We start from the raw sequence: 19,313 nt of genomic DNA, 5'->3' as shown, positions 1-19,313 counted from the left end.
AGAAAAAAATAATAATGCAATGCAGAATAACTAGAACAGGAATCAAATGCTTGGGTTGTTTTTTTTTTAAATTAAACAAAACTACGTTTTAATTGTGCCCGAAAAAACATACCAATAGAGAGGTAGTCCTCGACTTATGACACACAGTGGAGCCCAAAATTTCTGCTGCAAAACTTCCGTTGCTAAGCGAGACGTTGGTTAAGCGATTTTTTTTTTGCCCCGTTTTACAACCTTCCTGCCCAAGTTTGTTAAGGGAATCCCTGCAGTTGTTAAGTTAGTCACGCCGTTGTTAAGTGAATCCGGCTTCCCTGCTGACTCTGTGTGTCAGAAGGTCGCAAATGGGGGACGCTGCGACCATCATAAATACAAGTCGGAGGGGAATTTTGATCACGTGGCCCTGGGGGAAATGCTGCAACGGTCGTTAAGTATGAAAAACGGTTCTAAGTCCCCGTTTTTCAGTGCCGTTGTAACTTCGAACAGCCACTAAACCGTTCACTGTTGTTTACTGTTTGACTAGCTATTTTGAGAATTTGGGCCCAACCACCACAAATGTTGAACAGTTTGTCTTGGTTTCATAAACCACGATACACAAGTCAAACTCACAAATAAACCAGAAATAAACTGTGTTACAGCTTTAATGCCCCACGTGTGAATTCAGCCCTGCTTAAACCAGGTTTGTTTCCCCCCCCCCCCTTTTTTTTAAAAAGAAATCGAGCATCCAGCGGTTATTTGATCCGGCTGCTTTCAACACAGCCAACGTTATCAATGCCAACATAAATTATAAATTACCGCTTAAGCACCAATTTAACTCTACAATAAAATGGTCTTTAGAAATTGTGATCACTACGAGAGGATCTTAAAGTGATTTGAAATCCGGACTGGACGGCTGGCTTTGCGTCTCGTTCTGAAGATCAGAAACATTTTCTGGATGTTTCTATTCCGTAAAAGTCTTAAGAATCATTTATCAGACCGGAGAAGAGGGGAAGAAAAACCAAACTAAACCCAAATGATAAACCCTGCTTGGCTACGTGGCCTGAAACGGGCGAGAAAAATGCACCTTGTCTATGGACTTTGTACGTGCAGATTTAATGCTTACTAAACAAAAAAAAAAATAATAATAACCAGGCCAATTTGGCGTAAATTATTAAAGTTCATCCAACCCCCTTCAGCAACTGTAAGCAGTCCTCGTCTTAGAGCCGTTCGTTTAGCGACTGCTGGAAGTTACAACGGCGCCGGGAAAAAAGGTGATTTAGGAATGTTTTTCTCATCGATGACCGTTGCATGTCCCCGTGGTCATCGGATCAAAATTCAGATCCTTGGCGATGGGTTCGTATCCATGACGGTCACCGTATCCCAAGGTCATGTGATCAAAAGAAGAGACTAGACAGCCACTTGTCTGAAAATGGGAGAGGCTCTCCTGCTGGAAAGGGGGGGTTGGACTAGAAGACCTCCAAGGTCCCATATCCAGCTTTCTTCTCTTCTAAATTCAGAAGTTTGGCAACTGGTTCATACTTATGACCGCAGCTGTGTTCCAAGGTCACGTGGGGTGCAACTCGCTTAACAACTAGCCATGGAAATTTGAATTGTGGTCGTAAGGAGAGGTCTACCTGCCTACGATGTTTCATTGGAAAATCTCCTTTACTAAAGGGATTCCGACTCTTCGACAAGGTGAGCAATTTCCCAAAACCAAACCCACAAGCTTCGATTCACAGTTCACGAAGTCAGAGCTGGAGGGAGCCTTAGAGGTCACCTAGCCCAACCCCTTGCCCGGTGCAGGGGCCACTGCATCACCAGGGGTCACCTGGCTTGCCCCCAAAGAAGGTGGATGCGGGATGTGCACGGGAGGGACCGGGCTGCCCCGTTAAAAAAAATGTCCACCTTCCCTAGAGGCCAGCCGGGTGGGGTGGTCTCTTGCTTGCCACCGTGGAGCCTGTGCTGAGCAAGGGGTTGGACTAGGTGACCTCTAAGGTTCCTGTTTCGTGAACTGTGAATCAAAGCTTCTGCACAGGCTGCCCATTGGTCGACAGCTTGCACAGGTAAGACCTGCCACCTGCCTTTAATCTGTGTTTCCTTCAGCTTGGGCCCAACTCCAGCTAATCTGATCTCTATGCAATTTCCCTACTGGGCATCAAAGTCACGTGACAGGCATCAAGCCAGGATATATTTAGGAAAGCGTTTGATTTTTAGACTCCACAGCTTTCTAGACACACACACACACACACACACACACCGTAAACTTACAGGCAAAGGGGCAACCCCACCATGGTCTCCTCTCTCGGGTTTTTTTTTGGGGGGGGGAGCTCGTCATTCCAAGCGGGCGTCCGTACAAATTTGAAAATTACGCCTTTGAGTGACAAACGCCGCCCATATCTAAATAATAATAATTTTACACCTGGACCGAGACACACGGGCCTTTCCTCCCCTTTCCGTCTGCACTGCAGGAGAGGCTATTATGGATGCAAGACCACCAGCCAGCGATATTCCGCTTTTCACCTTTCTGGTGGGAATTAAGTCTTTTTTAAAAATAATAATCATCATGATAATTCCGGGCATCTTATTCGCAATTCGTTCGATCCGAGTCCGATCATTCAAAAGGCCCTTGGGGAAAAAAAAAATAAAACACAAAAGGTTCAACGCCCACACAACACCCTCCCTCGCTCTCCTTCCCTTAATTCAGAGCCGGTTAAGATCGTTTGCAACGCCACACACGCACACACACACACACCCCAGAAAGAAAACGGGCTAATCTCTTGGCAATGCCGGTCCAAGATGGAGGGGGAAGGGAGGGGAATTGCCCCCCCCCGGCCTCCCCCGGAAAAGGAATTTAAACCCTCCATCGTCTCGTTTCTGTGCAAAAACCCTCCATCGTCTGCCGCTGCCGTAGGTGTTCACGCTGGGAGGCCTGCGAGCCATTTTAAACCTTAAGAGAAAGGAAAGATCAATACCCCATCAGCCTTGCCAGTGTGAGGCACCGCAATCTTTTCGAGAGCCGCTGTTGTCTGCATTGTTCCACGCTCTGAAAAGGGGAGCTAGGAAACGAGACAAGCCGGGATGAAGCAAGGTTATAGGTGGGACACGGAACCGCCATCAGCTGGGTCACCTTGGCAAGGCCGTGTGTGTGTGTGTGTGTGTGTGTGTGTGTGTGTGTGTGTGTTGTGGCTCGCCGGCAGCAGGTGCAGACGGCTGAGGTCTCGGAGAGCGAGGACCCGGATGAGGGGCCTGCATAGGATGCAGGGATGGGGGCCAGGACCATCAGGGAGTGGAGTGCTGCCTTCGGAGATTGTGCAGGCTGGCAGCAGTGAGGAAGAGCACCCAGAGGAGCCTGTGCCCAGCGCACAGGGCTGCTCGAAGGAAATTTCTGCCGCTGAGTGAGATGGCTTTGCCCCATTTTGGGACCTTTCTTGCCACCGTCATTAAGTGAATCCAGCGGCTGTTTACCTAGGAACACGGTCGTTCACTGAATCCCCTGACTTTGCTGGATAGGTCGCCCAAGGACCTCCCCCACCTCCCCGGGAACGCTGCAACCGTCATAAGTATGAGTCAGTGTCCAAGCGTCCAAACTTTGACCATGGGGATGCTGCAATGGTCAGAAGTGCCGTTTGTAACATCGAACGGTCGCTAAATGAACTGTTAAGTCAAGGATTAGCTGTACTTTGGAGGCAACATGTAGCAAGCATGACACATTGTGAGATTCGATATTACCGGGGTCTCCAACCTTGGCAACCTCAAGACTTGTGCACTTCAACTCCCAGAGTTCCTCAGCCAGCTTTGCTTGTCTTGAAGTTGCCAAGTTTGGAGACCCCTGGTATATAACATTCAAAAGAGCCAGCATGATGTAGATGCAAAGACTCCAGACTAGCAGTGGGGGGGGGGGATCCGAGTTTTAATCTTCCGTTAGGTGTGGAAGTCAACGGTACAACCATGGGCAAGCCATGCCTTCTCAGCCCAAACCAGGGTCAGGCTCTGTGATAAGCTGGCTAAAAAACAGAAAGAGAGAAAAAACCAACCCCTTGTCCCACCACGGTTAGACAAGCTTTGCTATCAGAACAAGGCGAATGCAGTAGAAAGCAGGAAAGGAGGGAGGGGAGAAAACGTGTGTGTTGAAGACCACAAAGGCACCTATAACTTTGAGTTACAGCTTTTGAGGTTCGTTATGATCGCATTGAAATCTTCTGTTTTGCACACTTTTTCGGAATGGATTTCGCCAGGAAAGTTCTGTAATCGGATTGATTTCACTCGTTTCGATGTTATTGTTATTATTATCTTTACAGTCTTCTGGCTCTGCTGGTTTTAAATTATTCTGTGCCTGCCGGCCTGGCATTTTTTTAACTACAGCTTTGGATTCCTTCCTACGGTTCCAATACGGCTGTTTTTCTCCCTGTTTGTTTATAAGTATATTGTTTCTGAAATCATCTTTCAACGGGCAATGGTAGCATTTGCCTTAAGAGGCGGCTTATAAATATTTGAAGAAAGGGGGCAGCTATTGGAAGACGAAGCCGTTTCAGAGATGTATATTAATTGGGCTTGGCTCAAAAGGAAGAGGGGGAGACGTTTTTATATGATGCTTTTACAAATGGAATAGGAATGATCCAGCAATAATCTATAAATAGCGTAAGGGGAAGAGAGCCAGGTTCATCAGCAACCCACATGGATTTCTTCCTCAGCCGTTGACGCAGCCACAGGTAGTCCTCAACTTATGGCCATGGTTGGGACAGACGTTCCATTGCTAGGTGAGGAAGTTGTTAAGTGAGTCGCAGCCAGGTTTTTTTTGCAAACGACGATGGCGAATGGTTAGCGTCCCCAGGACGCCAGTTACCAAGTGCCCAAATTTTGATCCCATGCGCGTGGGGAGATATTGAGGCAGTCATAAGTGCAAGGACCGGTCATAAGTCACAGATTTTTTTTTTTAAGTGCTGTTGGGATCTTTGAATGGCCACTAAACAAATGGTTTAAGTCAAGGATTACCTGTTCTACAGTCTAAGCTTTTCCATCTTACTGGCATTAAAAAAACAACAACCCACCAATCCTTAATTTATAAAAGTTCATAAAATCTGTTCATTTTCCCACATTTTGCTGAGTGATTCCTTGCGGCATCATACATTCCTAGATCAGGGCTCTTCAATCTTGGCAGCTTTAAGACTTGTGGACTTCAACTCCCAGAATTCCTCCTCCAGTCATGCTAGCTCAGGAATTCTGGGAGTTGAAGTCCACAAGTCTTAAACTTGCCACGGTGGTTAAGTCAACCTCTTTGGTTGTTAAGTCGGTCACACGGTCGTTAAGCAAACCTGGCTTCCCTGTTGAGTTTGCTCATCGGAAGGTCGCAAGAGGGGATCGATTCTGTGACCCTGGGAGAGTACAGTCATCATAAATAGGAGCCGAGCGGCCGAATTTTGATCACGTGACCGAACAGGGATGCTGCAATGATCACAAATGCGAAAAACAGTCCTAAGTCCCTTTTTTCAGGGCCGTTGTAACTCTGAATGGTCACTAAATGGTCATAAGTTGAGGACTACCTCAACGTAGCAATTATTTTCCAACGCAGAGAACAGTGAATGCTCCATTCATAGAAGAAGAAAAATCCTTAGGTTGGAAAATTAATTGCAGTTGCCCCTACTTCTATAGCAAGCATCTCCCAAAAATGCTAGCAGAAACATGGAGAAAGGTGGGGGGGAACTCAACCCAAGTTGGCAAAGAGGCAGCTTATCCAAGTGTTTATCCTGCTTTTCTGCAAGGCAGAAACAGCAATTAATGACTCCTGTGATCTAAAAGGTTTCTGCTGTGAAAATCAGCATTTAAAGAAGTTTGAAAAAAAAGAAAGAAATGTAGTAGAGGTTCTGGATCCTTTACCCGTTATTTTTACCCTTTCTTCCCCCCAAAAAAAAGTTCTTTCAAAATGCTCTCACGTGGCCAAACGAGGCATAAACTGGCTCAAAGTTATCAAATGGACGGGGAGTAAGGAATAGGACGGTTCCCAAGTTGCTTTTTCTCTCTTTCTTGATGGTCTTCCAAAGGGGGATGTTTTTCCCATGGGAGACAAAGGCGTCACGAGAAGCGAAGGAGGGAGAGACAGAGAGAAAACAGCACAAAGAGGAAGAGCCCATCAAAGGTGAGTTGGTGATTGATTTCTGAAAAGAAAAGCCAACGATTCTAAATATACCTGCCAGTAGGGAAGGAAAAAGCAGAACGTAAGTGGCTCCTGCCAAGAGATGAAAACACAAACATATATATAAATATATATATATATATATATATATATATATATATATATATATATATATATATATATATATATACACACACACACACACACACACACACACACACACGTTTACAGATACCTGTTGAAAGGAGCCCCTCCACGTTACAGAGGTGAGTAATGTTAAAAGTTAAAATATCCGGCAATCTTTAGAAACTGTCTTGCTTAGCAATGGACATTTTAGGTTCAGGTTAGTCAAGGACTACCTGTATCATTAATATAAACAGCCCCTTGTCTAAAATCTAGGGTCTCCTGCTTGAGCCAGGGGGTTGGACTAGAAGACCTCCCAGGTCCCTTTTCCAGCTCTATTCTGAATTTGAAACTTGAAATTCTTCCATTCAACTCAGAGCACACTAAGCTGACGAAAGGCGATCAGATATATGTAAATTGTGGGGTGTTTTTTTTCTTCTTCAACCGACACGCTTTGGGGTGGGAAGAAGCCTCTGCGTTATTGAGCAGCGTCCTGGTTAAGCCAACTGCAGTTTTCCTGTTTAAGTAACTGCACTAAATTTAATCATCTCTCACTCTGGAGAGCTTGCCACTGGCAACTCTAAATTGGCCTTCCAGTTTTTTTTCCCCCCCTCCCAAAACGAGCGGATGATGAGAATCTCACACATTAAATTGGGAGATTTATTTAACCCCATGGGGTAAGAAGAGCCCGCACTTGGAATAGAACCTCGCCCACATCTGTAAGACAGACTATTATTGGATTGGAGCACAATGGCTATTAAGTCGCTCTTTCGAAAGAGACCGTGAGGATCTGCCTCTCATTTTGTGATATCAATCCATGAGAATAGAGCTGGAAGGGACCTGGGAGGTCTTCTAGTCCAACCCCCTGCTTGAGCAGGAGACCCTGTACCATTCCAGACAAGGGGCTGTCCAGTCTCTTCTTGAAAGCCTCCAGGGATGGAGCACCCACAACCTCTGGGGCTGAGCTCTGGGGCCCACCTCTTTTCCTCAAACTGACTTGAAGATTCCTTTGCCCACTTACCCATTTTCTTGACCAGAAAAACCAACCTCCTCCACGTCATTTCCAATGCTGCTTGGAATATTCATCTACTACAGTTAGGCAAGTCTATGTCCAGTGAATTAACACTGTTGTAATTCCAACAATGTTAATTCACTGGACAGGTCTGAAAAAAATAAAACACATGCTGAAAAAGACCTGTACAAATGAGACTCGTTTTCCTGGGCCGGATATTAATAATTATCCTTGCCTAGGGCTTAAAATAATATCATCAACTCTGCTGCGAATGAGCGCAATTTTTCCTTGCGAGGGAATACAGCTAGTCCTTGACTTACAATAGTTCATTTAGTGATGGTTCGAAGTTACAACAGCACTGGAAAAAAAAAGTGACACGACAGTTTTTCACTTACGACCGTTGCAGCATGGTCAACTGGCTCATATTTATGACGGCAGCAGTCACGCTCCCCTTTTTGCAACCTTCTGACCAGCCAAGTCAACAGGGGAAGCCGGATTCACTTAAAGACCGTGGGACTAAATTAATTGCAGTGGTTCATTTAACGTTGGCGAGAAAGGTCATAAAGTGGAGCAAAATTCACTTAGCAAATGTCTCACGGAGCGACAGAAATTTTGGGTTCTGCTGGGGTCGTAAGTCAAGGACTACCTGCAGTCTATCCACCTCTGTTCCATTCCTCTAAAAGCCCACCCGTTGCAACCTGCCTGCGATTCCCTATAAATCTAGCAATTTAGCAGATTATGCAGGGGGCATAGTGACCTCACCTTCCGCACCGTCTAAATTTTATAAGCCGAGGTATAACATTTGGGCCGAAATACAGCACAGCCAATTGTGCATAAGCAGGAGGACAGAGGGTGGGGTTTGGGGGAGGGGAATTTCACTCAGCAACCTGCTAAGGTGTGAAAATAACCCCCTATTACTCAGCAGCATTTAAGAACGAGGAGAGTCCGTGGTCATGACAAGGACACAGCCAGCCGGCTGCTGTGTCAGAAAAATCCATAAAAGCTTTAAACTGGGGGTCATGCGAGCATTCTCAAGGGGAGTTCAACATTTCCTGCCACCTCCAGGAAATTTGCTACTTTTTAAAATGTTATTTCATTTTATTTCAAAAGCGTTTTTGACTAAGTGTTCAGATCAGAGGGTTTGGGCTGCATGGCTGACACCACCTCGCTGTCCTGCCGCGATTTTAACATTCATGGCGATAATCCCCTCTCTGATCCAGCTGCTTTCCAATTCTATCCTCGCCTTCTTCCTTTTTATCTTTGAATTACAGGGAGCTTCTCCCAATGTCCTTGTTACCCCTGTCGCCAGGCATGACTTTCACTGCATGGCTGCCACATTTCTTCCTCCGGTGCGGCTCGACAAAGATTCAGATTCTGCCTCCCTGCCACTGCTTTGGCTCGGGTTTGTGACCTCACAGGTGTCCGTCAACCTCCTCACTTTGTGCTTGTAACGTGCAAAGTTTCTGCCACCAACTGCCATTCTTATCTCTTTTAACCCGCCTTCTCTAGTTGTCTCCCCTCTCCTTTATTCCATTAGCTCCACCAACGAATTGAGGGCGATGCCAACGGAGCAAAATCATGGGAGGGAATTTGGGAGGTCTTCCAGGCCAACCCCCTCCCTGCTCAAGCAGGAGACCTTATATCATTCAAGTCCAATCTCTTCTTGAAAGCCTCCAGTCATGGAGCACCACAACTTCTGGTGGCAAGCAGTTCCATTGTCTAATTGTCCTCCCTGTCAGGAAATTCCTCCTTAATGCCAGGTTGCTTCTCTCCTGGATGAGTTTCCACCCGTTGCTTCTTCTCTTGCCTTCTGGGACTTTGGAGAATAAGTTGACCCCCCTCCTCTTCTTTGGGGCAGCCCCTCAAATACTGGAACCCTGCTATCGAGTCCCCCCCCCCCCCCGGTCCTTCTTTTCATTAAACTAGACATCCCCAATTCCTGCCATTATTCTTCGTATGTTTTAGCCTCCAATTCCCTAACCCTCTTCGTTGCTCTTCTCTGCACTCTTTCTAAATAAGACTGCTAGATTTCAACTTTTTGTCCTTTGTCAAATCTCGTCCTCTGGAGCTCTCAGATGAGACCAAAGGTTTTTAAAATGACCTCTCTCTGCTATAGCTAAAACAGAAGAAAGCAATAAATGCCATTCTTTCCTTCTTGTCCTAATTTGTGATTTTTCTCCTCTGTTGTTAACTTCGAATGGACGCTACAGTCGAGAACTAATAATAATAATAATAATAATAATAATAATAATAATAATAATAATAATAATAATAATAATAATAATAATAATAATAATAAAAAATGCTAGGGATGCAATCCTGTGCTTTGAAAAAGTTTGAACTATTAAAAAAACGTCAGCACACTGATTTTTTTTAAAGAAAAGGCAAACTTCAATAGACTGGATCAAAGAAGAAAATGATTTCAACTTTCAACGTAAGTGGATTTATATCTACTGCCCACCTAGTCTGACCACTAAGTATGCTATGCCTGGAATTTGTATTCCACAAAACCAGCGGGACACACAAGGGCTTTCACATTCTTTCCCCTACACCTTCGCGATTTCGGTAAAATAGCCTTATTATATTTGATTGAACTCAAACACACAAGAACGATGTGATGTTTCTCTGCCCAATCTTTTTTTTTTTCTTTTAGCTTTATTTTTCACTCATTAGGGAGCAGATGGACTTATGTGACATAAGGACAATTACTACACAGCCAGGCTAATTTAGACCAAGTCACGCAGTTCCCACCTTCCTCATACTGAGGGGGCTGCCACAGATAAAATGATGGTGACAGGCTAGCTGACAAGAGCTCGCAGATACAAGAAAGGGCAAATATTAGCTTTTAATTGAGATTCTTGCTGCTGCTACAGTATTTTTCTGCTGAGTTCCTCTGGGGCTCTGGGCCTTTCCATCATCAGCATCTTAGCAGCTCTGCCTGTTATGCAGCTGCTTGTAAGGCAGGATGGCGTCACCGGAGAGTCAGCTGCCATTCAGGGGCCAGCTGCTGGCATGGCAGGCCGGACCCAGGAAGGCCGTGTGGGGATCAGGGTGGATTGCCACAGATCCACAAGTTGGCCTAGAGAGCCGAATTCCAGGCAGCCTGAATGCAGGAACAGGCTCCCTTCACAAAGAAAGCTGCACAAAGCAGGCAAGGGGGAATTTTTTTATTATTATTATCAGGGAAAACAGAATTATTTAGAATATTTAAGAGCGGAGTGTACAGGTGGTCCTCGACTTACGGCCACAATTGAGCCCCAAATTTCTGTCGCTAAGTGAGACCGTTTTACAACCTCCCTTGCCACAGTTTACAACCTCCCATTTTACGACCTCCCTTGCCACAGTTAAGGGAATTGCTGTTGTTCAATTAGTCACACAGTTAAGTGAACCCAGCTTCCCTGCTGGTTTTGCTTGTCAGGAGGTTGCAAAAGGGGATCACGTGACTCCAGGACACTGCAACCGTCATAAATATGAGTCAGTTGCCAAATCTGATCACGTGACCATGGGGATGCTGCAACGGTCGTAGGTGTGAAAAACGGTTCTAAGTCACTTTTTATCAATGCCGTTGTAACTTTGAAAGGTCACTAAATGAATGGCTGTAAGTCAAGGAATACAGACCCATCACTTTTGTCCAATTTGTAATGGTGAAGCCTGATTCTACAGTTGATGAAATTCATTCCCCCCCACCCCACATTAATCTACACTTGGTACCCCATAATGACAAAGTAAAAACAGAAGTTTAGAAATGTCTGCAAATTTATTAAAAAGAAAAAAAAAATCACATTGGCATCAGTATTCAGACCTTACTCAATAACAAAATTGACAACAGTGAAGGGGGTCTGAATATTGAGTGCACTGTATGTATATGTGTGTGTGTGTATACACACGCATGTACGCACAGAGTACATGTGTATGTATCTCTATCTCTCTATCCATCCATCCATCATCTATCATCCATCCCTCTATCCCTCCATCTCTATCTGTCTCTCTCTCTCATCTCTCTCTCATCCATCCATCCATCCAATCTATTTCTCTCATCCATCCATCCATCTACAGGGTGTGTAAATACACACATAGCAGAAAGTCTGCTTTATCTGCAATACAAACCGGTTTGTGTGTTCCAAGGTCAACAATGGGAGCCTCACAGGAGGTGTCGCTTGCGCTACTGAGCTCAAGGTATGCGTAACTAGCTGCTCTTGCACACCTCTCAAAGTCTGGGGGCCTTTGGTGCTTTGGGAAGATGAGAAATCGCTGCAGTACATTCCATTACCCAGCTCTAAACTTCGCCACAGACCCGGCGTGCCTGTGCTGAACCCCGGGTAATCTCCATTTCTGCCCATTTTAAGGACACCTGGGGAGACGGGAAGGTGCCGCGCAAGGAAAACGCAGTTGAAAGGATTTTGGGACCCCGCCCCGCTCAACTCCTTCAGGAGGACCGCTTCTTCGGCATAAGACCAAGTTTGCAAAATCAAAGCGATGACACCCGAATGAAAGCCAAGTGATTTCCTTTGGCACTTAAGATTTCTCTTTTTTTCTTTTTCTTTTTAAAAATTGCCAGGAACATGATGCCAAATGGAAAGGGAACCAATTGCAGGGCCTGCTACAAAGATTCCTGTGTGTTTATTTCAGTCGGACCAGGTCAAGCCGTTCTGAAGCCAGCAGGGCTTTGTGGTATTTTGAACCACCCCTGACTTAAAACAAGCTCCATTTTAGTCAGTTATGTATTTCCACCACCCGTCTAAAGGAAAGTTGTCTCCGCCAATCGTGGTCTTCATTTATGGCTGGTATTTTCAGTGCCGCCCACGATTACACGCCTCTAGGTGGCTCATAATCAAGTCATCAAAACCAATAAAGCGATCAACATCCCAGGACTTCTCGTAACAACACCAGTGCCCCCTTCGAGTGGCCCACTGCTGATTAGATGGGAAGGGAAGGCGACATGGGTTGACAGAGGTCTGCCCCAAAAAGCCATGTTTTAACCACTTTCCCAAATGGGATTGAAGTGGGAGAGGGGGGCTGGTATGATTGGGGAGGGGGGGTCACATGTCAGAGAGGCTGGCCATTGGTCAATTTAAGGGGTTGGTTATCCTGAGCCCTTGCTTACCCTGTATAGGTCAAATATAATTACAATATATAATGTTCTAAAGCCAGAATCCTGGACAGAACATGGAAACCGGTATAATGATCAGCAAAATCCGTGAGAAAAATCAGCACACAGCTGGCAAAATAGGTGCTATGTGGCTGCATCGGCTTAAGGGGGCCTGGGTGGCCTTCTCCATTTTGCATTAATTGCCAATTCTTGGGTAACATTTTTCTCCTGAGGAAGCTACAAACCCCGTGCCCCTCTGAATGACAACAGATGAAATGAACAAAAATGATTTGGATCACAGATAGCCTGCTACAGCAGTTTCTGCCCACTTTGGAGACAGAGAAATGGACCCACAAGGCGCAAAATTAATAAAACCGGGCCTATGTTCAGCGATTCAAAACAAGAGACCCTGCCCACACTTACACAAAGTGACAAAAGCAAAATCAAGATGTGTTGTGCTACTATTCCACATAGGAGATGCTGTTCTTTGAGCCCAGATTCGTTTTTTTAAAAAGAGAGGTTTGCGGGAGGCTCCTAAGCATCTCTCTCGAGCGCGGGAATCACGGCGCATTCATACACGAGAAATTTTCCCGACACTACGGGGACACCGTTCCTCTTTCCTAGGAATGTAGACCAAATCTAGGCAACCAGATATGCCTGTACGATTTGGAAATCTTCCCCTTAATCTCTCGGAGGGGGTCCTGCCACGACCTTAAAAAGGGTGAAAATAATGTGCTAATCGATTTGAGGAAGCACCAAAACAAGCCTCTGTGACTCCCTCATTGCTCCTGGGGGGGGAAACAAGGTTTAATGTAACTTGCAATTCCCCCCCACACATCTCGGGACGAAGTTGCTACTATAAAATAACAGTGGATGGATCCAATTCTTGCAAAGGTAAGTTTTGTCTTCAACCGCCACTGCCATGAGCTTCCACCGAAACAAACGGAGGCTCTAGCCTATCCCTCGTTTTTGCTGCTAACAACTGAACACCATAAAGCACATTTTACAAATAGATTGATCGAGGATTTTGTCTTTGGCAAGGCGCTTAGTCACATCAGTTTATGACCTTTCAAAAATAACGGATTCTTAGGAAATCTAAGGTCGCTCCTGGAAAGTCTGTCGAGAAAACAAAGTCAGACAGGCTGCAGGAGGTCTAACTACAATCATTTCCAGAGCTGTTTCTCTAAAAAAATATGAATAAAAATGAATACGCGGGGCACAAATTCAAGGAAACCAGTTGCGTTCATGTTTGTTAATGCATTCTCTTTCATTCACTCCATGCCCCACAAATATTTCTAGATGCAAATCCCCCCCCCACACACAAAAATATTCATTCTTCACACAGGAAACTTACTTTTAAAAATAAGATACCTGCTAAAAATCCTGCATTTATTGCCAAAGTTTTCTCATGATTGTTTAGGTGAATCATGCTGACTGAGATTTAAGGAAACTCGTCTAGACCAAAGACACCTAGATTGGGAAGGCTACTCTCCATACTTAGAGATACGTTATTAAAAATATTCTTAAATAAAAGATGATTAGGCATTAGGGCCAGGAATTACCATGATTTTTGGAAGTTTGGGCGCAATCGGGCGCTTATCAAATTGACACTTGGGATAAGGCTGCATCAAAGCTATTTTTCATTCATTTCTGACATGTACAAACATCCATTTTAGCTGCACCTGTGAAAGAAATAAAATGCTAGATAGACCAACGTAATGAAGGAGGTCCTATGTTCTGTCTCTTTTAAAATTAACAGTAAATCATTTCCTATCGTCTAAGGCAGTGATCCCCAACCTTTTTGGCCGCCGCGGCCCGGTGCCGGCATCAGTTGGGCGCCGCGGCCAGTGCCGGCATCAGCTGGGCGCCGCCATCTTTTTGATGAAAACATGCTTCCGGTGAGCTTTCTACCGGAAAAGCTCACGGAAGCGCTTTTCATGAAAAAGATGGCGGCGCCTAAACTGGACCGGTAGGAGTTGTTCAGCGGACGGTACCGGTCCGCGGACCGTGGTTGGGGACCCCTGGTCTAAGGGACCAAATTGGCAAAATCAGCAGCGACTGAGAGCAGGTTGAGCATTTCTGATCATGATTTTTGACTCCAATAAGTCTACAGTTTCAACACACCAGCCAGTGAAATCACAAAAAAGTTTTCTCTAGCTACCTCATTTGTGTTCCAACGGTGTCTCTCTTTTGGTAAACTGGAACATTTTGGTAGACATTCAAGGAGCTTTTTCGGTAAAAAGATTTTTACATGACTTCCGTTGCTGTTCCCATGATCATCTAGAAAGGGAAAAGAAAAAGAAAGTAAAGATGATACCTTTGCGTTGAGAAACAAGCATCAGAACCGTTTTGATATATTCCACACACACACACACACACACACACACACCCGCTGCCCCCAAAGGTCAAATCCATATGCACACACAGGGACTTCCTTCTACAATTTGTCATCTTAAAAATGCAATTTCTGGCATCGTCACTCCCCCCCCCCCCCCCTCTACACAAAATAAATGGCCACCGTGGAACGTCAATTCCTTGAAGTCAAAGGGCAGGCTCGGTTTATGGACTCAAGAAATGTAAATAAATACATAAAGACCGGAACTTTCCAACTTCACAGCTTTCCACTGATGCAGCACAGGAAAACCTCACTCCTAAAAGCAAATTTAAGAGAATGAAGTTGCAACAAAAGGATCAGGAATAAAGGATGCCCATTTGTCTTACTCCCTGTAGAACTTCACCATGCAGAGAAGATTTTAAGTCTTTTTACACAAAGTAGCCTTCCAAACTGCTAACCCTTTGGGTGTATAAAAATACAGGTAGTCCTCAACTTACAACAGTTCGTTTAGTGACCGTCTGAAGTTACGGCACTAAAAGAAAAGTTGACTTAGGGCCGTTTTTCACACTTATGACCATTGCAGCATCCCCTGGGTCACGTGATCGAAATTCATCTCGTGTTTATGATGGTCGCAGCATCTCGGGGTCACGTGATCCCCTTTTGCGACCAGCTTCTGACCAGCAAAGTCAACGGGGGAAGCCGGATTCACTTAACAACCAGGTTACTTAACAGCTGCAGTGATTCACTTAACAAGTAAAGGTCCTAAAAGGTAAACGTCTTGCTTAACAGCAGAAAGTTTGGGCTCAATTGTGGTCGTAAGTAGAGGACTTCCTGCACAATGAGCACACGGGCCCATTGCCATTCCTCCCAAGCTCTGGTTTAGGGCCATCCAGGCCACAAAGCGAAACCAGCTGATTTTTTACTACTATGCAAAACATTTTCCCTCGTTTGTCTGCCTTCCGTGCAACGTTCCACATCAAAGATCAGATTCCAATCGTTCCACTACGTTACAGTGATAGAACCCTTGTAGCAGACACACAATGTGCTGGGAATGTAAACACAATATGGCGTAACCCCATCACAACTGCTCCAGTTTCTGCCATACGAGAGAAGATGTCTAGAGAGCAGGAAGAAGAGCTTTGTGAAGAGGAATGTGCTGGAAAGAGGATATTTAAAAAATAAAAATGTTGACTGAACTCAAAACCCCAATTCCGTTGCTGGTAATATATCCTGATAAGGATCAATTGAAAACCCATCACGATGCGGATCGAATTTAGCAGCTATCACTTGGGAGGCAAAATTAAATTAATTAAAAAAAAAATCCTTGCAACAAATGTCATATTTTTCTGCTTCCTGCTTTTTTTTTTTAAACAGCAGTTGAATTGAAATATCAAACGAAGGAGAAAAAAATCAATAAAGAGAACAATAGGATTTCGTTACACTTAATTTTGCTTTGATCTGCAGTCGGATGGAGTAAGAACTTATTTTTTTAATTTGGCTTGCAGCCAATCAGATGATTTGAGATATATATACACGTGTGTGTGTGTGTGTGTGTGTGTGTGTGTGTGTGTGTAGATAGATAGATAGATAGATAGATAGATAGATAGATAGATAGTCTGACTCACAAACACAATACAGAAGCCTGATGATGGCAGATGAGATTCTGCCGAAACGTTGCTACAACTTTGAAAGCACAACTATAATGACGTGGGAAAATACCCAAACAAAGCTGAATACCAGACATATATAAATATACATACATACGTATAGATATACATATATGAATGAATAGGTAGTCCACTTACTCATTTAGTGACCGAAATTATAATGGCATTGAACAAAGGGATTTATGCTCGTTATTCACACTTACGAACTCTTACAGCATCCCCCTGGCCACTTGATCAAAATTCAGATGCTTGGCAACCGATTCATATTTATGACGGCCGCAATGTTCCGGGGTCATGAGATCACCTTCCAACAAGCAAACTCAATGAGGAAGCAGATTCACTTAATGACCACGTTCTCACTTAACAGCTGCAGTGATTCTCTTAGCAATGGTGGCAAGACCGGTCATGAAATGGGGCAAAAACTCACTTAACAACTGCCTTGCTTAGCAAAAACCCAGAAATTTTAGGGTCAGTTGTACCAAAGGTGCTCTTTTTTCAAGAGGCAACTGGACTTTCTGGTTTTTCTTCTTTGCTTCTCATCCAAGATGATTTTCAGCTCTGACTGGATGGTGGGGAAGGGAAGGATTTATGAATACATAGAAGTGAAAGAAGCTAAACGTCTTGAAAGAAAAAAACAGAAAGTCCAGTTGCCTCTTGAAAAAAGCACCTTTGGGACCACCAGGACCTGAATGACTGAGGATCTCCATAGATATTTAGGGTCAGTTATGGTTGTACACATCCTATTTATCACTCCTGTAGACACTTGCAGGGGGGAAGGAAACTATTTATTTATTTATTTGTCAAACATGTACAAGATAACAAGTATAGGTATAAATGTATAGTTCGCACAGATAACCAACTCCGAAACTGCCCAACCGCCCATTAATTTTTACAAAACCATGCGAAAATGACCCACTAAAAACCCAAAGTTAACAATGGCCTTCAAGCGCCCCTCCACCACTGCTGGGCTCAGGCCTGGTCGGAGCATCCTCTTCTAACCCAGAGTAGCAGCAAGTTAATTACGTAATTACAACTTTTATTTGGGGTTCGTCCCCCCACTTTTCCTTTATCAACAACAGAGGAGAAAGGCCCCTGTGTTCCGTCTCTCTCTCTCTCTCCATAAAGGGAGGCCAGGCGTGCGCTGTACAAGCGACCAAACAGTTTATTTCTCTCTCAATAATAGCTTCACACCAGCTGGGGATGGAGTGTGTTAGAAAATATCGCATTTGAACCCAAGAGACGGTTGATTAATAAGCTCTGCAGGAAATGCGTATTCAAGGGGGCCACGTTTGTTTGGCAAGGAAGATAAAAACGATCCTTCCGATTCTGTCTCAATTTTCGCTTGACGGTTCCTTTTCTTTTTAACACATTTTTATTTCCTTCCCAAGTTATTTTTATGAAGGGTTGCTTAAGAAAAGGAAGATTACATTAAAAAAAAAAAGGTAAAGAAAAAGTAAAGAAGAAAAGAGAAGGCTCAAAGTGCAAGAGAAAAAAAACCCAGAACGGGGAGTCCTCGGCTTACAACAGATCGTTCAAAGTTACAATGGCACCAAACAGTGACTTACGACCGGTTTTCACACTTATAACCCATATATAGTTGAAACGTCAAAACAGCTGACTCACATTTATGACGGCCGCAGGGTGATCCCTTTTTGGGAACGTCTGACAAGCCAAGTCAACAGGGAAGGCCAGATTCACTTCACAGCCGCGTCACGCCACAACTGCAGCGATACACTTAACAACGAGAAAGCTTTTAAAATGGAGCAAAACCTCGCTCAACCACTGTCTCGCTTTGGCAACAAAAATTCTGGGTTCTGCTGCAGTCGCAAGTCGAGGACTGCCTGTACAATGAGTTGGCAATCTTCTCGTAGAACAATTATGGATCTGCCTTTCACTCTGTGGTATAAAACTCTCTCTCTCTTTCCACAGGCAATAATCCATCCTGCTTCATCATCAAAACCATAAATCTTTTTTTTTCCTCCCCCTGTTCCCATGCAGAAAGTCTGTTAAGGGGGTTTCCACTTTCATTCCTCGTTTTTTTTCCCCCCCTTCTTCTCCTCTCTTAAAAGAATAAAAGCATTTTTACACGGCACACGAAGAACAGCACTGTGGGGAAGGCTTCTAAGATCAGCTACATCAGAGCAATAAATACTCCAAAAATGTGAACTTCAGTACAGAGGGGATCAAATAAGCTTCTCCATCTACACAGTTCTCCACTGGAGGGAGAGGAAAAAAAAGTTGATTTTTTGGGGTGGTGGTGGTTGGTTTTTGCTTCCTTAAATCTGGGCCAAGACTCAGAACACCTTCAAGCAAAAAAAAAAAAACAAAAACGTTCCACCTTTGAAACTGTCCACCTGGCCTGGGCGCAGAAAGAAAGATTGCGGGCATTTTAAAACCAGTTTGTCTATTGACCCCTGAATAAAACTATTTTTTAAGATGGGCTTTGAACAGACGCCAGCGAATAATGGAAGCAAGGCCTGGCGACATTCATTTACTTACGACAATAATTTGCTTACAACAAGCTAAAGTACAGGTAGTTTTCGACATATATTTAGTTGGCTGTTCAAAGTTACAACGGCGCTGGAAAAAAGTGACTTATGGCCGTTTTTCATACTTACAACCTTTGTGATCAAAATTCAGATGCTTACCAACTGGTTACGACCATTGCTTTTTGCGACCTTCCGACAAGCAAATTCAATGGGGAAGCCAGACTGGGTTACTAAGTTAACAGTGGCAGTGAATCACTGAACAACAGTGGCAAGAAAGGCCGCAAAAGGAGGCAAAATTCACTTAACTGTTTCACTCAGCAACAGAAACTTAGGGCTCAACTGAGGTCGTAAGTCAAGGATAAACCTGTACAGAGCTCTGATCTGGATATAATGGGGGTTGTGCCCCAGTTTTTTGGACAATTCCAGAATGACATGGAGCCTTACGATCCACAACTGAGATCAGAATTTCTGTTAAGCAGGCGGCTGTTAAATGAG

The 19,313-nt window shown here is 44.3% G+C and overlaps 1 protein-coding gene across 4 annotated transcripts in view; it reads right to left on the bottom strand.

Moving 5' to 3' along the window:
- The window catches only part of CAMTA1 (calmodulin binding transcription activator 1), a 256,312-nt gene that overhangs the window by 223,286 nt on the left and 13,713 nt on the right, over positions 1-19,313 (bottom strand). For all 4 annotated transcript variants that reach the window (XM_087944632.1, XM_087944631.1, XM_087944634.1 and 1 more), the window contains exon 2: positions 14,489-14,607. The gene's annotated coding sequence lies outside the window, so the exon portion shown is untranslated. The remainder of the gene's footprint in view (positions 1-14,488; positions 14,608-19,313) is intronic.

This window comes from Notechis scutatus, chromosome 16, assembly GCF_049901735.1.
Source record: "Notechis scutatus isolate UNSWTSFEM ecotype Mainland chromosome 16, rNotScu1.2, whole genome shotgun sequence".
NCBI lineage: Eukaryota > Metazoa > Chordata > Lepidosauria > Squamata > Elapidae > Notechis > Notechis scutatus.
Note: the sequence above shows the minus strand (reverse complement) of the source record. Positions and strands in the feature narration are given on the sequence as shown.